Source organism: Heterodontus francisci, unplaced genomic scaffold (assembly GCF_036365525.1).
Source record: "Heterodontus francisci isolate sHetFra1 unplaced genomic scaffold, sHetFra1.hap1 HAP1_SCAFFOLD_86, whole genome shotgun sequence".
Lineage (NCBI taxonomy): Eukaryota > Metazoa > Chordata > Chondrichthyes > Heterodontiformes > Heterodontidae > Heterodontus > Heterodontus francisci.
This window is the reverse complement of record NW_027141093.1, coordinates 1,648,328-1,669,195: the sequence shown is the minus strand read 5'-3', so window position 1 is coordinate 1,669,195 and position 20,868 is coordinate 1,648,328. Positions and strand designations below refer to the sequence as shown.

The 20,868-nt window shown below is 45.4% G+C and overlaps 1 non-coding gene across 1 annotated transcript; it reads left to right on the top strand.

Annotated features, from left to right (window-relative positions):
- Nucleotides 1-15,461: 15,461 nt before the first annotated feature.
- Nucleotides 15,462-15,535, top strand: trnat-agu (transfer RNA threonine (anticodon AGU)). The gene has a single exon. It is a non-coding gene; the product is annotated as a tRNA-Thr (tRNA).
- The last annotated feature ends 5,333 nt before the right edge of the window (nucleotides 15,536-20,868 follow it).

Below are 20,868 nucleotides of genomic sequence, written 5' to 3'. Positions count from 1 at the left end.
CGGGACTATGAGGTTGGAAGCTGTAGAGGGAAGATCTCCAGAGGAGATGAGGTCAGTGACAATCCTTTGGATGGTGGCTTGATGTTCGGTGATGGGGTCATGGTCCAGAGGGAGGTAGGAAGAAGTGTCTGTGAGTTGGCGCTGAGCCTCTGCAAGGTAGAGGTCAGTACACCATACAACAACAGCACCACCCTTGTCTGCAGGTTTGATGACCATGTCGGGGTTGGACCTGAGAGAACGGACTGACTCAAGATCAGAGGGGGACAGGTTAGAGTGAGTGAGGGGGGCAGAGAAATTGAGATGACAAATGTCTAGCCGACAGTTTTCAATGAAGAGATCAAGAGCGGGTAAGTGGCCAGGGGTAGGGGCCCAGTAGAGGGAGAATGCTGGAGGTGGGTGAACGGGTCTGCTGGTCGGGAGGAGGACTCCTGGTCAAAGAAGTGAGCCTGGAGGCGGAGAAATATTTTCTGGATACAGCCTAAGGGGATTTCCATGGATCCAGTCCCTCAGTTCACCTTGGTGGGGGTACCTGACACAGTGGTCTTCCCCAGTGAACCTTTGCAGCAGCTGCCCCAAGCTGTAGTGCGTCTGTCAGCACGTAGTCTTGGACCTTGGAATGTGCCAGTCTGCAACATTAGGTCGTGGACAACTCTTTGCGCTGGAAGACCAGCAAGTTTCGGGCAGAGCAAAGGGCGTCTTTCACCGAATTGATAGTCCTCCAGCAGCAGTTGATGTTTATCTCGGTGTGCATCCCTGAGAACAGCCTGTCGAGCACAGACTCCTGTGTTGCACAGCTGCTTGGGATGAACCGCGATAAAAACCACTGCATCTTTTTCTACACCTGCTTTGCATAGACAGACAGGGCAGTCCTCTCTCCTCTGTCTTGTTTGTTTGCTGTATTGAACCCTTTGCTGAGTCTATTAGAAAGGATGCAAGCATAAGGGAGGGGTTACAATCCGAGGCAGTGGAGTCACTCAGGTTAAAACTTCCCTGTACCTGGATGACGTCGCCGACTTTTGCTCGGATCCGCTGTCTGTTCGCAGACTGATCAGCATCTGCGACCAGTTCGAACTGGCCTCGGTAGCCAAAGTTAACCACGGCAAGTGCGAGTCCATGTTCTTTGGGAACTGGGCTGACCGATCCTTTGTCCCCTTCACCGTCAGATCAGACTACCTGAAGGTGCTGGGGATATGGTTTGGAAGGGCCGGGTCGTGCACCAAAACCTGGAAGGAGCGAGTAGCCAGGATCCACCATAAGCTGAGCATGTGGGAGCAGCGATCTCTCTCCATTGTGGGTAAGAACCTGGTCATCAGGTGCGAGGCGCTCACGTTGCTGTACGTGGTGCAGGTCTGGCCCAAACGCCACTCCTGCGTGGCGATCACCCGAGCCATTTTCCGCTTCATATGGGATTCCAAAATGGACCAGGTCTGGAGGGACACGATGTTCAAACCCCTGGATAAGGGCGGGTAAAATGTACCCAACATCGCCCTCATCCTGATGACGACCTTCGTGTGCAGCTGCATCAAGCTGTGCGCAGATCCCCAGTACACAATCTCCAAGTGTCACTACGTGCTGAGGTTATATCTGTCCTCAGCGTTGTGAAGGATGGACCTGGTCACATTGCTGCGGAATGCTGCATCCAGTTGGACCGTGCCGTACCACCTATCCTTCGTGGGAAAGTTTCTGTGGAAAAACATCTTTGACCACCAATCCTTCAGGTAGTGGTCTGCACGGAATGTCCTCAAGGCCCTACAGGAAAAGGAGATGGTGGATCCAGTCGGATGGTTCCCCGAGCAAACTGCCAAAGTCATTTGGCGGAATGCCTCATCACCAGAACTTTCACACAAGCACCAAGATGAAACTTGGCTGGTGGTGAGAAGAGCCCTCCCCATCAGATCCTTCCTGCACGCCCGAAGTCTCACCCCCTCCGCACAATGCCCTCGAGATGACTATGGTGGGGAAGAGACAGTTGCCCACCTCTTTCTCTGAATTGCCTCCAATGCAAGTATATCCCTCCTTAAATAAGGAGACCAAAACTGTACACAGTACTCCAAGTGTGGTTTCACCAACACCCTGTACATTTGTAGCAAGACTTCTCTCCTTTTATACTCCATTCCCCTTGTAATAAAGGGTAACATTCCATTTGCCTTCCTAATTATTTGCTCTACCTGCATGCTAACTTTTTGTGATTCATGTACGAAGACACCAGATCCTTCTATACCGCCGCATTCTGTAGTCTCTCGCAATTTAAATAATATTTAATTTATCTGTTCTTACTACCAAAGTGAATAACCTCACATTTTCCCACATTATACTCCAGCTTCCAAATGTTTGCCTGGATCCAAGAGGCCCTGGCGGAATCGAAACTGAGCATCGATGAGCAGATTATTGCTAAATGCGTGGTGATTGACATCACTGTTGATGACATCTTCCATCACTTTGCTGATGATTGATAGTGGACTGATGGGGTGGTAATTGGTCAGATTGGATTTGTCCTGCTTTTTTTTTATGGACAGGACACACCTGGGCAATTTTCCACATTGTCGAGTAACTGTTTGTGTTGTAGCTTAAAAGAAAATTATCTTAATAAATTATCGGCTGTAAGCACGTTTGTCATCGGGTTGAATAATTTCTGTGTGAGGAATGTTCCAGCATCATAAACCAGGGGAACGTGCTGACTGAGCTGTGTCTTCATCTCTTCTGGGCAGTCGGACAGTTCACCCTTCATTCTGCTCTGATTCACTTTCCCAAAGCAGATCTACAGATTCTCACATCTGGAGACTGGGTTTTCTTGTTAGGTTCCTTTCGAGTTTTCTTGCTCCTGAATGATAATATATGCCAACCATGGATCAACCTTACGTTGTGTCCCAGTCTTGATTAAGAGCGACACATAACGGCACCAACACTCTGAAACAAACAACACGGTCACACTTTCCTTCAGTGAGATTAATGTTGAGGCGGTTTCCATGTCGAATGCAATTGTGAACAAATTTCTCACGAAGACATTGTGGGTGATTTGAGTATTTGCACTGAATTTCTGTGCAAGAAGGGACAGTTTCAAACAGCCATTCTGAAATCACTTCCTTCACAAAGACAAAGACTGTGCTGTCTTAACGTGTCACTCAACTTCACAAACAAATTTGAACTCGAAGTTCAGGAGAAGGCAGAGTGGTGAATGATTGATAGTGTAATCTTTGGATGAGAAAAGATACTAAACATACAAAATCCAACATTTGAGCTAGTGTGTAAGATTGATCTTTCCATGGAGATGTTCACTGGAACACTGGAACAGGCCCAAGTCAGAAATGTTGACATGAGAGCAGGGGGGAGTGTTGAAACGGCAAGGAACCAGAAGCTCGGGGTCATGCTTTCGGACTGAGCAGAAGTGTTCGACATAATCTGCGTTTGGTCTCCCCAATTTGGAGGAGACTGCAATGTGAGCAGCGAATACAGTACACTAAATTGAAAGAAGTACAAGTAAATTGCTGCTTCACCTGAAAGGAGTGTTTGGGCTTTAAATAATGAGCAGAGAGGAGGGAAAAGGGTAGGTATTAGATCTCCTGCGATTGCATGAGAAGGTGCCTTGGCAAGGGGACGAGGTGTCAGGGATAATGGAGGAGTGGACCAAGGTGTCGTGGAGGGAACGATCCCTTCGGAATGCTGAGAGGAGGATGCGTTTGGTGGTGGCATCACGCTGGAGGTGGTGGAAATGGTGGAGGATGATCCTTTGGATGTGGAGTGGAAAGTGAGGACAAGGGGATCCCTGTCGCAGTTCTGGGAGGGAGGGGAAGGCAGAGGTTGAGGGTCCTGTCAACTACACTGGGATGGGGGCAAGGGGGCGGTTGAAATCTGGTGATGTTTTAGAGATACAGCACTGAAACAGGCCCTTCGGCCCACCGAGTCTGTGCCGAACATCAACCACCCATTTATACTAATCCTACACCAATCCCATCTTCCTACCAAACATCCCCACCTGTTCCTATATTTCCCTACCACCTACCTGTATTCGTGACAATTTATAATGGCCAATTTACCTATCAACCTGCAAGTCTTTTGGCTTGTGGGAGGAAACCGGAGCACCCGGAGAAAATCCACACAGACACAGGGAGAACTTGCAAACTCCACACAGGCAGTATCAGGAATCGAACCCAGGTCGCTGGAGCTGTGAGGCTGCGATGCTAACCACTGCGCCACTGTGCCACTCTTGCTGAATTTAATTTCAAACACTCCTTGAACTCTCTGCCGATGAAGACTGCAAAAGGGAAGAACAACCACACAACAAGGGTCTCAAATCCAAGACCCTGAGATTAAAAGACTCATGCTCTACCAACTGAGCTAACAAGGCCTGATACAGTACTTCTACTCTGATACAGTAAATCCACTTACAGAAGCCCCAAAGTGTGAGAAATTCCTCTCACTCATCAATAATAAAACTGAAATCTTTTTACCTTCCAAATGCTGCCATCTATTTTGTCAGTATTTATTTCTCTCTCCTTTTTATTTAGTTCATGCATTTCTTCAGAATTTTTTTTTCAATTATATCTGAGGGAAGAAATGAACAGATCTGGCAGCTCAAAACTGGGCATCCATGAGGCACTGTGGGCCATCAGCAGCAGCAGAATTGTATTTAAACACAATATCTTACCTCATGGCCTGGCATATCCCTCACTCTACCATTACCATCAAGCCAAGGGAGCAATAGTGGTTCAATGAAGTGTGCAGGAGGGCATGTCAGGAACAGCACCAAGCAGACCTAAAAATGAGGTGTCAACCTGGTGAAGTTACAACACAGAATTACTTGCATGTCATATAGCGGAAGCAGCATGCAATAGACAGAGCTAAGCAATCTCACAATCAACAGATCAGATCAAAGCTCTGCAGTCCTGCCACATCCAGTCCTGAATGGTGGTGGATAATTAAACAATTAACAGGAGTCACAGAGAGTCATAGAGTCGTACAGCATAGAACCAGGCCCTTCGGCCCACTGCGTCCATGCCGACTATAATGCCTATCTATACTAATCCGACCTGCCTGCATTAATTCCATATCCCTCCATGCCTTGCTCATTCAAGAACCTGTCCAGATGCCTCTTAAATGTGACTACTGTTCCTGCCTCCACCAGGCAGCTCATTCCAGATACCCACTATTCTTTCTGTGAAAAATGTACCGCTTTGACCCCCTTTAAACCTCCTCCCTCTTAGCTTAAATCTATGCCCTCTAGTTTTAGTCACCCCTACCATGGGAAACAGACTCTGGCTATCTACACTATCTATGCCTCTCATAAAGTGTGACGTAGGAGTGAAGAACGAGTGGCCAAGAGGAGGGAAGTGGCACGGCCTAGAGCTAATGGCTGGAGTGGGGGTTGGGGGGCTGGGAGCGAGTGGCAGGAGAGCTGGGTGACGCGAGCGGGGAACAATCATCCAGGGGAGCAGCGAGGTGGAGAGCGAGCAGCTGAGGAGAAGAAGCATCAAGGCCGAGGGGGGGGAGCTCCAACCTCAAAGTCTCCCATTCAGCTGCTTCCTCCAGCTGAGTGAGAGGCTGGATACCCGATGACGCTTTAGCGTGAATGTGCGAAGATGGACCATGGGCGGATATGCGATGATGTTGGTGCTGAGTCATGACATCATGCTGTGCATGTGCCACTTAACCCTGGCAAGATGTAGCTGTGCCTATGCGCAGCTTGGCGCACTCCGATGATGTCAGCGGGCCGCTCCGTTGACAGGAATCACATTGTGTCAGCAGTGCCCACATCCCAGGAAAGAATAAAAAAGAGATTTACCACAATGGTAGCAGGGTGAGGGATTTCAGTTATGTGGAGAGATTGGAGAAGCTGAGGTTGTTCTTCTTGGAGCAGAGAACGTTCAGAAGTGATTTGTCCGAGGTGTTCAAAATCATGATGGTTCTCAACAATTTAAATCAGGAGAAACTGTTTCCAGTGGTAAAAGGGTCAGTAAGCAGAGGACACAGATATCAGGTGATTGGCAGAAGAACCAGAGATGACATGAAGAACCATTTTTACACAGTAATGTGTTGTGATAAAGAAAGAAAAGACTTGCATTTATATAGCACCTTTCCTGACCACTGGGCATATCAAAGCACTTTGGAGACAATGAAATACTTTTGAAGCGTAATCACTGTTGTAATGTCAGAAATGCAGCAGCTAATACCCACAAACAGCAATGTGATAATGACCAACTGATCTGATTGAGGGGCAAATATTGATCGCAACACCAGGGACAATTGCTCTTCACTTGTTTGAAATTGCAGCATGGGATCTTTTACATTCACCCAAACATGCAGACCAGGTCTTGGTTTAACATCACACCTGAAAGGCAGCACCTTCAAAACCCTCAGTGCTGTAATGGAGTGTCAGCTGTGAAATCTGAACCCAGAAGCTTGTGATTTCGAGGTGAGTGTGACCAACTGAGCCACAGCTTTTACCTGAGTCTCAATCCTTCTACCAACAGTTTCTCTCTATCGGGTCTGTCACGACCCCTCATGATTGTGAACACCTCTATCAAATCTCCTCTCTAAGGAGAACAACCCCAGCTTCTCCAATCTATCCACATAACTGAAATCCTAACCACATGTTGCAGAAAGGAATTTTTCCTCATGTTCCTTCTGGTTTTGTGAGTCACCTTAAATCTGTAACCTTCGGTTATTGACCTTTCAGCAGTTAGAAACAGTTCCTCAGTATTTACCCTACCTCAAACCTTCAAGGAAATTCTGTAAAGTAACTGAAAATCAAGTTGTCAGAAGTGGGATTTAAACACATGCCTCCAGTGAAAGCTGCAACCTGAACAGAGAAGCTGAAACCGCTCAGTCACCTCAACTGTTCAGACCTTTTTGACCTCGTCATCACTTCTGTACTTTGAAAGGTTCACTCAGTTCTGGAACTTCTTCAATGTTACTGGAATGCTCAGTGACTGGGATATTAACTCCCCCGGGTTTTCCTGAGCTTGTTCTCGGTGTATGGGGATGTTTGTCCTGGGCCGTGGAATCTTGCATCCCTGTAATGGACATTAACCCACTGATTGAATCTGTATTCACTGCTTTCCGCTGGTGCTGGGTAATTGCGGAGTGTGGGGCTGGAATGTTGCTGCTTGTCCCGGCCTCACTCACTCTGGGAAAGAGTGAATAATTGATGCGTCTGTTCTGTATCTGAAATGTGACTTCGATCCACTGTTATTAACCGAGGCAGCGCTGCAGAAGGATACGTTAATAATCTCTCACTAATCAACTGTAAACAGTCAGAATGTGTAACTTTGAGCAGCGCTTTCTGCACCGTCAGGGCTGGAAAGTTGAGGGAGGGAGAAACACTGTCCGTATCTGAGTGTATACAGCACTGTACAGAGAAAGAGCCAATATTCCGGGGCTGAGACACAGTGCATCTTTTCACATTTAATCACAATAATATCCACAGTCAGGAACTGAAAAGGATGAAAAACCGAATAGCAAGAGCAAAAGTAAGAAAACTAAGCAATTATAGATTAGCTGATAAGCTTTCACTGTGTTACCTGGTAGTCTACTGTTTTATATTCAATGCTCTCTCCACTGTGGCCAGGGAATGATTTCTTCTCAAGGGCTGAATATTAACAAAACTTCTTGGAATTTAAAATCTTTCAAAATTAATTCCATGGAGCTAATGGGGAAAAGTCAAATAACTGCATCAATTATAGGAGAGCTGGTTGGTGATGACGTGGATGTGTCTGCAGTGTGCAGGACCAGACTGTTTCTATAGATTCACAATGAATGTTCCATCTTTATTTATAACAGTAAAACTGATCGTGGACAATGGCTATTCTGGTTGCAGCAACCTGAAGATTTAAGTCATTGACACCCTGCTTTAGGGTAATCTAGAAAGAACAACACCCAGCTCTGTCAGTTAGTGTGCTTGTTTGTTAACTCACAATTTGTTGGTTCAAGCACATAAAAGGATGAGGCTTTATTAACTTAAACTCTTCTACATCTGCTGTACTACTCCTGCTGTTGATTCTTCAAAGATAAGGTTAATCAAGACTTTCTTTGTGAAATCCATGCTGACTGTGTTTTATTATTTTTTCATTTTCATATGGATTTTCTACTTTTGGGGATTACAGGATATTTTAATTTTTTTTGATTTTATTTTTATTTATTGCATTTATTGCCCATCCCTAATTCCCTCGAGAAGGTGGTGGCGAGCTGCCTTCTTGAACCACTGCAGTCGATGTGGTGCTGTTAGGAAGGGAGTTCCAGGATTTTGACCCAGCCACAGTGAAGGAACGGTGATATAGTTCCAATTCCAGGATGGTGTGAGGCTCAGAGGGGAACGTGCAGGTGGTGGTGTTCCCATGCATTTGCTGCCCTTGTCCTTCTAGGTGACAGAAGTCATGGGTTTGGAAGGTGCTGTGTAAGGGGGCTTGCTGTGTTGCTGCAGTGCATCTTGTGGATGGTACACGCTGTGTGTTGGTGATGGAGAGAGTGAATATAGTGAATGAGGCGCCAATCAAGTGGGCTGCTTTGTCCTGGATGACGTTGAGCTTCTTAAGTGTTGTTGGAGCTGCACCTATCCAGGCAATGGAGAGTATTGCATCACACTCCTGACTTGTGCCTTGTAGATAGGGGACAGGCTTTGGGGAGTCAGGAGGTGAGTTACTTGCCGCAGGATTCCTAGTGTCTGACCTGCTCTTGTAGTCATGATATTTCTTTGGCTACTGCAATTCAGTTTCTGGTCAATGGTAACCCCCAGGATGTTGATAGTGGGGGATTCAGCAATCGTAATGCTGTTGAATGTCAAGGGGAGAGGGTTAGATTCTCTCTTGTTTCAGAAGGTCATTGCCTGGGACTTGCGTGACTCGAATGTGAAATATCCTTATTGTCGGGTATTGTATTGTACTGTACAGTGACTACACTTGGAAAGTCCTTCATTGGCTGTAAAAGGCTTTACAAAGTCCTGTGGTCATGAAATGCATGTGTTGCTTTTTCCATTGTTATCAATGTCATTTTGATCAAAAGATAGGTTTTGTGAGCACAAAGTTTAAATCAATGTTGATTCAAATAATGTAAAAGCATCTATATTCTTGCACAATACTTAACAATCACCATCTTCCCATCCTTGCAGAGTACAATGTTTTTGACCCTGAAATTGATTCCACAATCTCAGTCCCTCAGACAATTTCAGCCCAGTTCTGATGAAAGATCACAGATCTGAAACGTTAACTCTGTTTCTCTCTCCACAGATGCTGTCAGACCTGCTGAGTATTTCCAGCATTTTCAAGAGTCTCGATTTAATGAATAGGAAACTTGTTTCAGATCAGATTGGGAGACAGTGTGAAACCACTCCATTGTACTCATGTCTGAGATTCTGAGGACAGCTGGCTGTTAGTGGAAGACATCATTAATTAAATGTACCTAGCAACAGCTCAGACCAATTATTATTTTACATGGTGGTGTGATGGCCATCCAGGGGTTAAAAGTAGGGATCTTGTAAGGTTTCAGTGTGCAGGAACACTAGAAGATCTCAGGGGTAAAGGCTCAGATCATCAACCAAGTTCTCCACCTGATGAGGGATCTAGGCTGGACAAAGAGGACCGTGACACTCTGAGACCAAGCTCGTCAGTCCACACACCTGCTAGAGCTGTAAAGTTATATTCCCCAAGTTTGTTAAGTATAATTTTACTTCCAATTATTAAGTACTATTTTACTCTCAATAAAAGTTCTGGACTTATTAATCAAGTATCCTGTTGATTTAATTGGTTAAAGTCATGCCCAAAGAGATTGTCCACAATAGACTTTCCAGAACTGAAAGATAAGTCTGCAAGGATTGCTAATTTTACAGCCCTGTTTAAAAAGAGAGATAAACCCAGGAATTACAGACCAGTTCGTCTAATGTCAGTGGTGGGGAAACTTTTAGAGACAATTATCCAGGAGAAAATTAACTGTCACTTGGTAGAACATGGGCTAATAAATGACAGCCAGTACAGATTGGTTAACAGAAGATTGTGTCTGAATTAATTAATGAATTAATTTATTTGATGAAGTTTCACAGAGTGTTGACCAGGGTGGTGAGGTTGATGGTGTGTGTCTGGACTTCAAAATTGTGTTTGAAAAAGTCCCATAAAATAGACTTGTTAACAAAATTTGAGCAGATGGGATTAAAGAGGCAGTGGCAGCGGGGATACACAATTGGCTGAGAGTCGGAAAGCGTAAAGTAGGGTGAATGCTTGTTTTTCAGAATGGAGGGACTAATACAGTAATGCCACTGTTGTTGCAGTGTGCGCAGTGTCTGACTCTGAGCTGCCCTAGGGAGGGGGCTGTTTGTGATGTTCCTGTGGGGTGTATTATCATCAGGGTATCTCTCTGAGCTGTCCCAGGGATGGGGCAGTTTGTGATATCCTTGTGCATGTCATGCAGGCCCACTGGCGTGTGGTTCCATCCTGATGCCAAGAAACAGAGCCCCATCTCTGGGCAAAAAGTCTCACTTCCCTGTGGGTGTCTTGAGAGAGAAGAAGGCTTAGGGAGTAAACCTGGACAGTAAATCCGGAGTGGAGTCCCGTAGGCGGTTACCTGTTACTTATCAGGTAGTTTTCCAGCAACTCCTACAGCAGAGCTGGTACCAAACAGTACTGTTTTTTTCCTTTCCTTTGGACAATACTAGCAATGCTGAGAGGGGGCCCTGATGCTCAGTGTCTCCATACTATTTGCCCAGGCCTGTGCCCTGGAGAGGACACTCCAGCTTCGTGGTTAAACATTAGCAAAATATGGGAAGAAACAGTTACCGATTATAAGCTCTCACTCAATTGGTGTAGACTATGAGCACCAGGGGTTACTTTTGACAGTGGGAAGATCATCATGTCTCATTGGATAACTACCACCTACTCCAAGCTGTGCAGCCCCCAGTCAGTTAGGTGCTGTCCTGCCACGACCTACTTGCTTCAATGGGTGCTTGCAGCTTCGAGAGATATCTCTCAACTGGCAGATTGATAATCTACGCACCAGGCAAGACAAACTCAACAAAGAAGACACCAGTGCTTCGCATCACAAGCTGGAATGTAAGGACCATGTGTCCTGGCCTTAATGACAACCTTCTGCAGGTTGATGACACACACAGGACAGCTGTGATTGACAAGGAACTCACAAGGCTCAATGTGGACATTGCTGTGCTGCAAGGAACTAGACTCATTCAAAGTGGATCCCTCAAAGAGAAACACTACACCTTATTCTGGCAGGGGAAAGCCCAAGAGGCAACTCGTGAGCATGGAGTGGGTTTCACAGTACAAAACACGCTACTTGCAATGAGTGAACCCCCCACAGTTGGTTCAGAGAGACTTCTTACCCTTCACTTGTCAACAAGCGCGGGTGCAGTTAATCTCATGTGCATCTATGTCCCGACACTCACCTCCACCCCAGATGTCAAGGATCAATTCTATGAGACACTTGACACTGCCATCAGTAGAATTCCCAGCACCGAGGGACTGTATCTTCTCGGGGATTTCAACGCAAGCTTGGGTACTGACTATAGCTTGGCCAATGAGCATAGGGCACCAGGGGATTAGCAAGATGAACAAAAATGGACAGAAGTTTCTGGAGCTATGCTGTCACCATGGACTCTGTGTGACGAACAGCTATTTCCAGGTCAAGCTGTGCCACAAGGTGTCCCGGAGACGTCCGAGATCATGCCACTGGCACCAGCTAGACCTTATCATCACCAGACGTACCACCCTCAGCAGTGTCCTCATCACTCGCAGCTATCACAGCGCTGACTGTGACACTGACCACTCCCTGGTGTGTAACAAGGTCAGGCTTCAGCCAAGGAAGCTTCACCCATTCAAGAAGAAAGGTCGTTCTCGGATCAACACGAGCCGAACCACTGACCCAGAAAGGACCCAGGAGTTCCTCAACATCCTCGATCAGGCTCTTTCAGGAAACACCGAAGGCCTCAGTGCAGTGTCAAAGTGGAATCATCTGCACGCCACCATCTATAACTCTGCACTCACTGTATGGGAAAAGAAATGGGAGGAATGCTGACTGGTTTGAGGCTTATTGGACTGAAATGGAGACAGTTACTGCAACTAAGAAGAAAGCCCTCATGAACTACAAACAAGTCTCCAGCAAACAAACTCTAGATGCTCTCAGAGCTGCCAGAAACAAGTCTCTGCAGACTGCTCGGCACTGCACCAATCAATACTGGTTAAAACGCTGCAACAGCATACAATCTGCCACTGAATCTGGGGGATGCTAGAGGGACATATGAAGGAATTCAACACACCAAGGTTCCTTAGACAGCACCTTCCATACCCGCAACCTCTACCAACTAGACGGACAAGGGCAGCAAATTCATGGGAACATCACCACCTGCAAGTTCCCCTCCAAGCCACACACTATCGTGACTTGGAACTATATCGCCTTTCCTTCACTGTCGCTGGGTCAAAATCCTGGAACACCCTTCCTAACAGCACTGTGGGTGTACCTACCTCACATCGACTGCAGCGGTTCAAGAAGGCAGCTCATCACCACATTCTCAAGGGAAATGAGGGATGGGCAATAAATGCTGGCTCAGCCAGTGATGACCACATCACATGAATGAATAAAAAAAAAAAATTATGAAAGCAACGGGCCCAGCAGTAACTAAATCAGCACCTTTGAAGACAAAGACAGGGACGATCATCACTGAACCTAACAAGCAGATGGAAAGGTGAGTGGAACATTACCTTGAACTCTACATAACGGAGAACATTGTCATTGAAGTAGCTCTCAGCACCATTCCAGACTTCCCTGTCATGGAGGAGCTGGACAGCGACACCACCATAGAGCTCAACAACGCCATTGACCGTCTTGCCAGTGGTAAAGCCCTGGGAAATGATGGTATTCCACCTGGAAACATCAAAAGTGGAAAAGCAGCTCTGCTACAGCATCTCCATGAACTTCTGTGTCTCTGTTGGAAGGGGAGATCTGCGCCTCTAAACATGCGTGATGCAAACATTGTCACCTTGCACAACAATAAGGGGGAATCGCAGTGACTGCAGCAAGTACTGAGGCATCTCCTTGCTAAGTATTGTGGGGAAGGTCTTTGCTCACATTGCTCTGACCAGATTGCAGACCCTGACATCACACATCTATCCTGAGTCTCAGTGCAGCTTCAGAGCTGGTAGATCGACAGTCGACATGATTTTCTCACTTCGGCAGTTACAGGAGAAGTACTGTGAACAGTACAGACCACTCTACATTGTCTTTATAGACATCACCAAGGCCTTCGATCTTGTCAGCAGAGACGGACTCTTCAAACTGCTGTGGAAACTGGGCTGCCCTCCTGAACTCTTGGGCATCATCTCTTCTTTCCACTAGAACATGCACAGTTCCATCAGTTACAATGGAGCAAAATCTGACACTTTCACGATCAGCAGTGGGGTAAAACAGGGTGTGTCTTGGTGCAAACTCTCTTCGGAACGTAGGAGGAGGCAGTTTAACCTGTCGAGCCTGATCTGTCATTCAATTACATCCTTGCTGATCATCGACCTCAACACCACTTTCCCGCGCTCTCCCCATATCCCTTGATGTCATGAGTATCAAGATTTCTATCAATTTCTGTCCTGAACATGCTCAATGATTGAACTTTCACAAACCCCTGAGGTAGAGAATTCCAAAGATTCACCACCCTCTGAGTGAAGAAATTCCACCCTATCTCAGTCTTAAATGGCCTTTTAAATGAAACTTTAAGGAATACAAGCCCAGTTTCCTCATAAGACAATCCCACCATCCCAGGGATTAGTCTGGTGACCCTCCATTGCACTCCTTCTGTGGCAAGGATATCCTTCCTTAGATAAGGAAACCAAAACTGTACACAATACTCCAGCACGATCTCACCAAGGCTCTATACAATTGCAGCAAGACATCTTTATTCCTGTACTCATGACCCCTCATGTTAAGGCCAACATACCATTTGCCTTCCTAATTGATTGCTGCACCTGCATGCGAGCTTTTAGTGTCTCATGAACAAGGACACCCAGGTCCCTTTGGACATCAACACTTCCCAACCTCTCACCATTTAAGAAATATTCTTTCTTTCTGTTTATTCTACCAAAGTGGATAACTTCACACTTATTCACATTATATTCCATCTGTCATTTCATTCACTTATCCTGTCCAAGTCCCCTGGAAACCTCCTTGTAACCTCCTCACAGCTCACATCCTTTACAATTGGCATATTCTTCTCCATGCTGCTATTTTAAACTTTCAGTGACTCAGATGGGGGTGTCCACCTGCATACCAGAGCTGATAACAAGCTATTCATCTTGGCAAGACTGCGCACCAAGACCAAAATGAGTCAGTTCTTGGTCTGTGAGTTGCTGTTTGCTGATGACGCTGTGCTGACATCCCATAATGAAGTTCATTAACAGCAGCTTGTATATCGGTTCTCCCTGGCCTGCAAGGCGTTTGGACTGACGATCAGCATCAGGAAGATCAAAGTTATGGGCCAGGACTAGAGACTCCACCTTCCATCAACATCGACAGGCTCACTTTGGAGGTTGTCAACAGCTTCACATACCTTGGATCAACAATCACCAGCAATCTGTCCCTTGATACTGAAATCAGCACCAGGATTGTCAATGCTGCAGCTGTCATGTCAAAGTTGAGAAGACGAGTGTGAACCGACAGCAAACTGATCGAAAATACAAAACTCCGCGTGTAACAGGCTTGTGTTCTCAGCACCCTCCTTTATAGTAGAGAAGCATCAACAACTTATGCAAGCCAAGAAAAGCAGCTGAACAGCTTCCACCTCCGCTGTCTCAGATGGATATTGGGCATTTCCTGGCAGGACAGAGTGCCGAATGCAGAAGTACACCAGCGTGCAGGGATCTGCAGCATGTTTGTCCACTTGAGTCTGCGGTGACTCTGTTGACTGAGTCATGTGTGCTGAATGGATGACGGTCGCTTTGCCAAAGACACGCTCTTTGGTGAGCTTGCTATCAGCACGAGACCAACAGGTCACCCACGTCTGTGATACAAGGACATCTGCAAAGCGAGATCTCAAGCTGACTGGGATTGGAGTCGATGCATGGGAAGTCCTTCCTGCTGACTGGAATTCCTGGAGAAATTCATTCAGGAAGACCATGGGAAAAGCAGAGGACAAAAGAAATGACCAGATGGTGGGAAAGATAGCTCAGAGGAAGGAAAAATTATCAGTCGACCTCGGGCCAATGATATTCATCTGTACCAGCTGCGGAAGGGATTGTCACTCACGAGTCGTCCTCTACAGCCACAACAAACGATGTTTCACACAGAAGTGAAGTACACCCCGGGTGTAGACCATCGTCTTCCGAGACAGACGGTTGCCTATTACAATTACAACTACAGCGACAACTACAAGAGCGAGTCAGAGGCTGGGAACACTGCCGTGACGAACTCAGCTCTTGACTCGCCAAAGCCTGCCCACTATCTACAAGGCCTTCCTCTGATTTCAATTGCACACACATTTGCAATCTGGCTCTGTAGCTTAGTTGGTTCAAGCACCTGTCCAGTAAATAGGAGATCCTGGGTTCAACTCCCAGCAGAGCCTTATTTCACAGTAGCAACATGCTTGAAAAGTTTCATTATCAACATTGACATGTGTGTCTTGTGAACTTTAGTTCAAAATACTTGATGAATTTTAATCACATAAAAAAACAGCCTTTGTGAAGGATATCAGTTTGGAATGGCTGTTCCTCCTTGTACAGAAATTCAGTCCTGATACATCAAAGGTAACGTCTTTGACTTAAATTTGTTCACAGTTACATTCAACCTGGAAAACAGCTTGATATTAATCTCACTGAAGGAGAGTGTTTGTGTCATTATGTGTTGCTTTTAACCGAGACTGGGACATGACGCAAGTGGGAGGGTTTATCTGAGGTTTGGAATATTTGTCAGTCAGGAACAGGAAAAATCAAAGGAACCAAATAAGAAAACCTAAGTCTCATGTGGTTACCGAGAAACGGTGAGAAGATATTAAACTTTGTTGTATTTAATACAACTGTGTGAACTTTGATCTTTCCTGCCTTTTATAAACAGTATTTGAAGGGTCTCAGTAAAAATGTTCAGTGTTGATGAGAGTGGGGTCTGGGTGAGCAGCTGTTTCATGTGACAGGGTCAGGACTGGATGCAGGAAGTTCTTTGACAGTCTCTCTCTGATGGGTTGAGTTGATTTTCAACTGGCAGCTGTTGCTGTTTTGATAATTCAAGTTCCCTCCACCGATTTGTTTGGACAGACAGTGCAGTATGAGGATGTAAAGGGTTAATGCTGAAGACAGTGGGATTAACCCCTCCCACAATCAGAGTGATGATCTAACAGTCACATGAGATGAGGTTTGGGAGGAGAGAGCAGCACCAAGGATGCGAGTTTCGGAGGCTTGATGAGTGTGTATATAGTATTGTGTAAATTAGAAAAGAGTTCTTAGTTCTTTCAGCAGGAAATGTGTCCCGAAAATATCACGAAACTCACAATTTTATTATTCAGGAGTTGGAACACAGGGATGTTAACTCCAAGTGACAGTAGTGATTTCATTTAACAAAAGAAAAGGAGAGAATAATATTGCTCATTGATTGAAATCCCCCAGTGAGGAGACAGTTAAACAGGTGATCTGTTGGGGCATCCTTCGATCCAAGGTTTCGGCAGCATTTAATCTCCCTATTTGGTGAAATTCTCTGTTTTTTGCATCTTTTTTAATCCAGCTTTTATGGACCAGTGAAAAAACTGAAAAAAGTGAACAGATCCATCCTTTCTTTTCTTCCTTCTTCCCATCAGTTTCTCTTTTCTGTCCCAATTTAATCTGCTGTTTTATCCATTCCAATCATAATTCAACATTCCAATCAAATCTATTTGTTATTCCACAGTGTCTCTCCATGTGTTTTATTCTGTTGTATTCTCTCACAGTCTGTTTGATGATCAATTTTACATCTCACTCTCTGTTCTGGTGAAGATCAGAAGCAGTGTTATCTGTTTGCAACACCCGACAAGTCGGCCTGAGGCTGTGTCTCATCGATAATGGGAACATAGGAACATAGGAGCAGGAGTCGGCCATTCAGCACATCGAGCCTGCCCCACCATTCAACATGAACATGATCATCCACTTCAATGCCCTTTTCCCCACACTTTCCTCATATTCCCTTATGTCATTTGTATTTAGAAATCTGTCAATCTCTGCTTTAAACATACTCAATGACTGAGCTTCCACAGCCCTCTGGGGTGCAGAATTCCAAAGATTCACAACCCTCTGAGTAACAACATTTCTCCTCATCTCTGTCCTAAGTGGCTTTCCCCTTATTTTGAAATTGCGTCCCCTGGTTTTCGACTCCCCAACCAGGGGAAACATCTTAGCTGCATCTACCCTGACTGTCCTTTAAATATTTTGTAGGTTTCAATGAGATCACCTCTCATTCTTCAAAACTCCAGAGAATACAGCCCCAGTTTCCCCAATCTCTCTTCATAGGACAGTCCCACCATCCCAGGAACAAGTCTGATGAACCTTCTTTGCACTCTATCTATGGCAATAATATCCTTCCTAAGGCAAGGGGACCAAAACTGCACACAGTACTCCAAGTGCAGTCTAACCAAGGTTCTATACAATTGAAGCAAGAATTCACTACTCCTGTACTCAAATCCTCTTGTGATAAAGGCTAACATACTATTAGCCTTCCTAATTGCTTGCTGCACCTGAATGTTAGCTGTCAGTGACTTATTGCCATGGATACCAGGTCACCCTAATACTCTATACCTCAGTTAATAAAGGAAAGGATTCCATTTACCTGCTGAACCAGCTTATTGACCTGTACTGCTACTTCAGGGATCTGTGGACATTCACTCCAACGTCCCTCACTTCCTCTACACCGTTCAGTGTTCTCCCATTAATTGTGTATTCCTTTGCCTTTTTTGACGCCTGCTCTCGCTGTTCCCTGCTCTCCGAGTGAACTCTTGATCCCTCTCTCTCCTGGGCTCTTTATGCTCCACTCTGCTCTCACTGTTTCCCGCTCTCTTAATGTATCAATTTGTCTTGTGTTTAATTTAAAATATGGATTAACTGTATTTTACAGTTGTAGGTTTTATTTGGTAATACTGTGCAAGTTGTGGATTGGTATTCAATATTAAGCTCTGTGAAAACGATTGTGAATGAAAATATAACTTTCAATCTTATACATGGGCTGGTCTGCAAGCTCCAAGTCCTTCATTTTGTAGTAATGGCTTGATACTGTATCTTTCAGTCTTAATCTCTGTGGGATTTTTGAACTGGTATGTAATGCATAACTTGGTCTAACGTTCTGATGTACATTATTGGGATTCATAGGATCATAGGAAATAGGGGCATTAGGCCATTCAGCACATCGAGCCTGCTCCAACATTCAAACAGATCGTGACTGATCATCTACCTCTACGCCATTTTTCCCTGCCATCTCTATATCCCTTGATCTTGTTAGTATTTAGAAATCTATCGATTTCTGTCTTGAATATGTTCAATGCCCTCTGGGATGAAGAATTCCACAGATTTGTCACCCTCTGAGTAAAGAAATTCCTGCTCATCTCAGTCTGCCCTTATTCTGAGACTGTGTCCCCTTGTTCTGGACTCACTAGACAGAGGAAACATCCTATCCATATCTACCCTGTGACACCCTGAAAGAACTTTGTCTGTTTCAATGAGATCACCTCTCATTCTTCAAAACTCTAGAGAATTTAGGCCCAGTTTCTGCAGTCTCTCATCATAAGACAATCCCACCATCCGAGGGGATGAGACCGGTGAATCTCTGTTGCACTCCCTCTGTGACAAGTCTATCCTTCCTTAGATAAGGAAACCAAAATTGTACAGAATACTCCAGGTGCGGTCTCATCTAGACTTCATACATCTTTACTCATGTACTCAAATACGCTTTCAATGAAGCCAACATACCACTTGCCTTCCTAATTGCTTGCTGCACCTGCATACTAGCTTTTCGTGTCTCATGAACAAGGACACCCAGGTGCCTTTGGACATCGACACTTCTCAACCTCTCACCATTTAAGAAATACTCTGTCTTTCTGTTTATTTGACCAAAGTGGAGAACTTCACACTTATTCACATTATATTCCATCTGCCATGTTCTTGCCCATTCATTTAACCTGTCGAAATCCCCTTGAAGCCTCCTTGCATTCATTCTGTACCTTTCAATTCTGTAAATTTTGTCTGTTCTATTTCAGATTTTATATTTAAAATGTGACCATGGTGACAGAGTTTATTTAGATCTGATAGTGAGTTTGTTTTTAGACTGTGATTGATGTGTCAAACTGTCAGCTGTACTGAATTGGAGTGAAATAGCAACAACTTCTGTCTCTCCTGCTGTTGTTTGACTGTTGGATTGAAAATGTGTCTCTTGACTTTGGGATCAGTGTCTGTCTGACTACTTCTTTTGTTTGTTCCAGTGGTACTGATGAGCTGGCAGTATCTCTGTGCTTTGGGAGTGATCCTGTACCGACTGTGTGTTGGAACGAGATCACTGCACTTTTCCTTGTGTCCAAGAATCACCACATCCAGTCAGGTTCCTTCATGTATTTTCCTGCAGGAATGAAAGAACTGGTGAGATAGAAGATACAAAAGCGATCAATGTAATCGTCCCAATAATAATCATTATGAACAATCATAAAATGAAAACCAGGAACACAAACAGTGTCAGTGTCTGACTCCACTGCAGTACTGCAGTATTCAGCTTCTGTTTACCAGGTGTTTGCAGTGGATTTACAACACATTTGTGACATTCAGAAACAACACAAGCCCTGCACTGCTCAATGACTGGGACTGTCCGATAGAGCAGTGACCTTTACACAGTCACATTTCTATTTCAACGGAAAACAAGCAGCCACTATTTAAAATGTGCCTTTCACACTTCTCACCTGGTGTCTGCAATAAATGTTCTTTGTCTAACTGTCCACATCGTTATTTTGCGGCTATTTTCCCCCCACTGTTCACAATCCAACAAACAGTGAGAGACTGGAACTAAAGCAGGAAAATTCCCTCTCCTTTGGGTGGTGAAATTGTCAGTGATTTTCAATAGTGATTTCTTCCCATTGTGTCTCCCTGAGCCTGTACAGACACTGTCCGAGAATGAACTCTCCCTTCCCCGTGTCCCCGGCTCACTCCATGTTCCGGGAGCAGCTCCTGCTCCACAGTGTCTGTTCCAAACACTCCCCGACTCCCCCTCAACTTCCCACCACTCAATGCTAATCTCTGAGCACATCTGCGGACACGCTCCCAAAGCAGTGGCTGCTGGAAGCAGATGCTGTTTGTTCCCTTGCCCCGGGCCCGGGAAGTCTCCATTAGCAGCTGATTGAAAGCATCTTCCCCTGATTGAGTGAATGGCCTCACAGACTGGGTTGGGGAAAGGCTGCGCATGCGCTCCACTCCTCATTGTGACGTCCCACTGCGGGCGGGGCTACATCGCGCGTGCGCAGATCCCTGCAACAATTCAGCATTCAAACATCAATGAGAACTTTCCCCATTTCACCCTCATCAAAGTCCCAAAGAAAGTGAAGAGGTGCTTGGACTGGAGGGAGGGAGGGGCGAGGTAGGGGGAACCTAGAACCCAGAAAGCTGCCCACTTGCCCCATTTAGATGCTCAATTTGCGGTCATTCCCTGCAGGGGGTTTGTTATTTTTGAGCCCCTCCTGGTAAAACAATCCGATAGAAAGAGGGGAGAAAGGAGGGAGCCGGTGTGTTTGCTGGGACCTTGCAGAATTCATTTCAGAAGCAAAAGTTCCGGGTTATATTAACCCCAGTGAAACACGCTGTCAGTGAGAGGAAAACCGAACGGCCCTTTTCATCTTTTCATTGGAAACAAAGTAGATCCGGAAGTGCGGCGAGCAGAGCAGACACACAAGCTCAATGACAGGAGAGC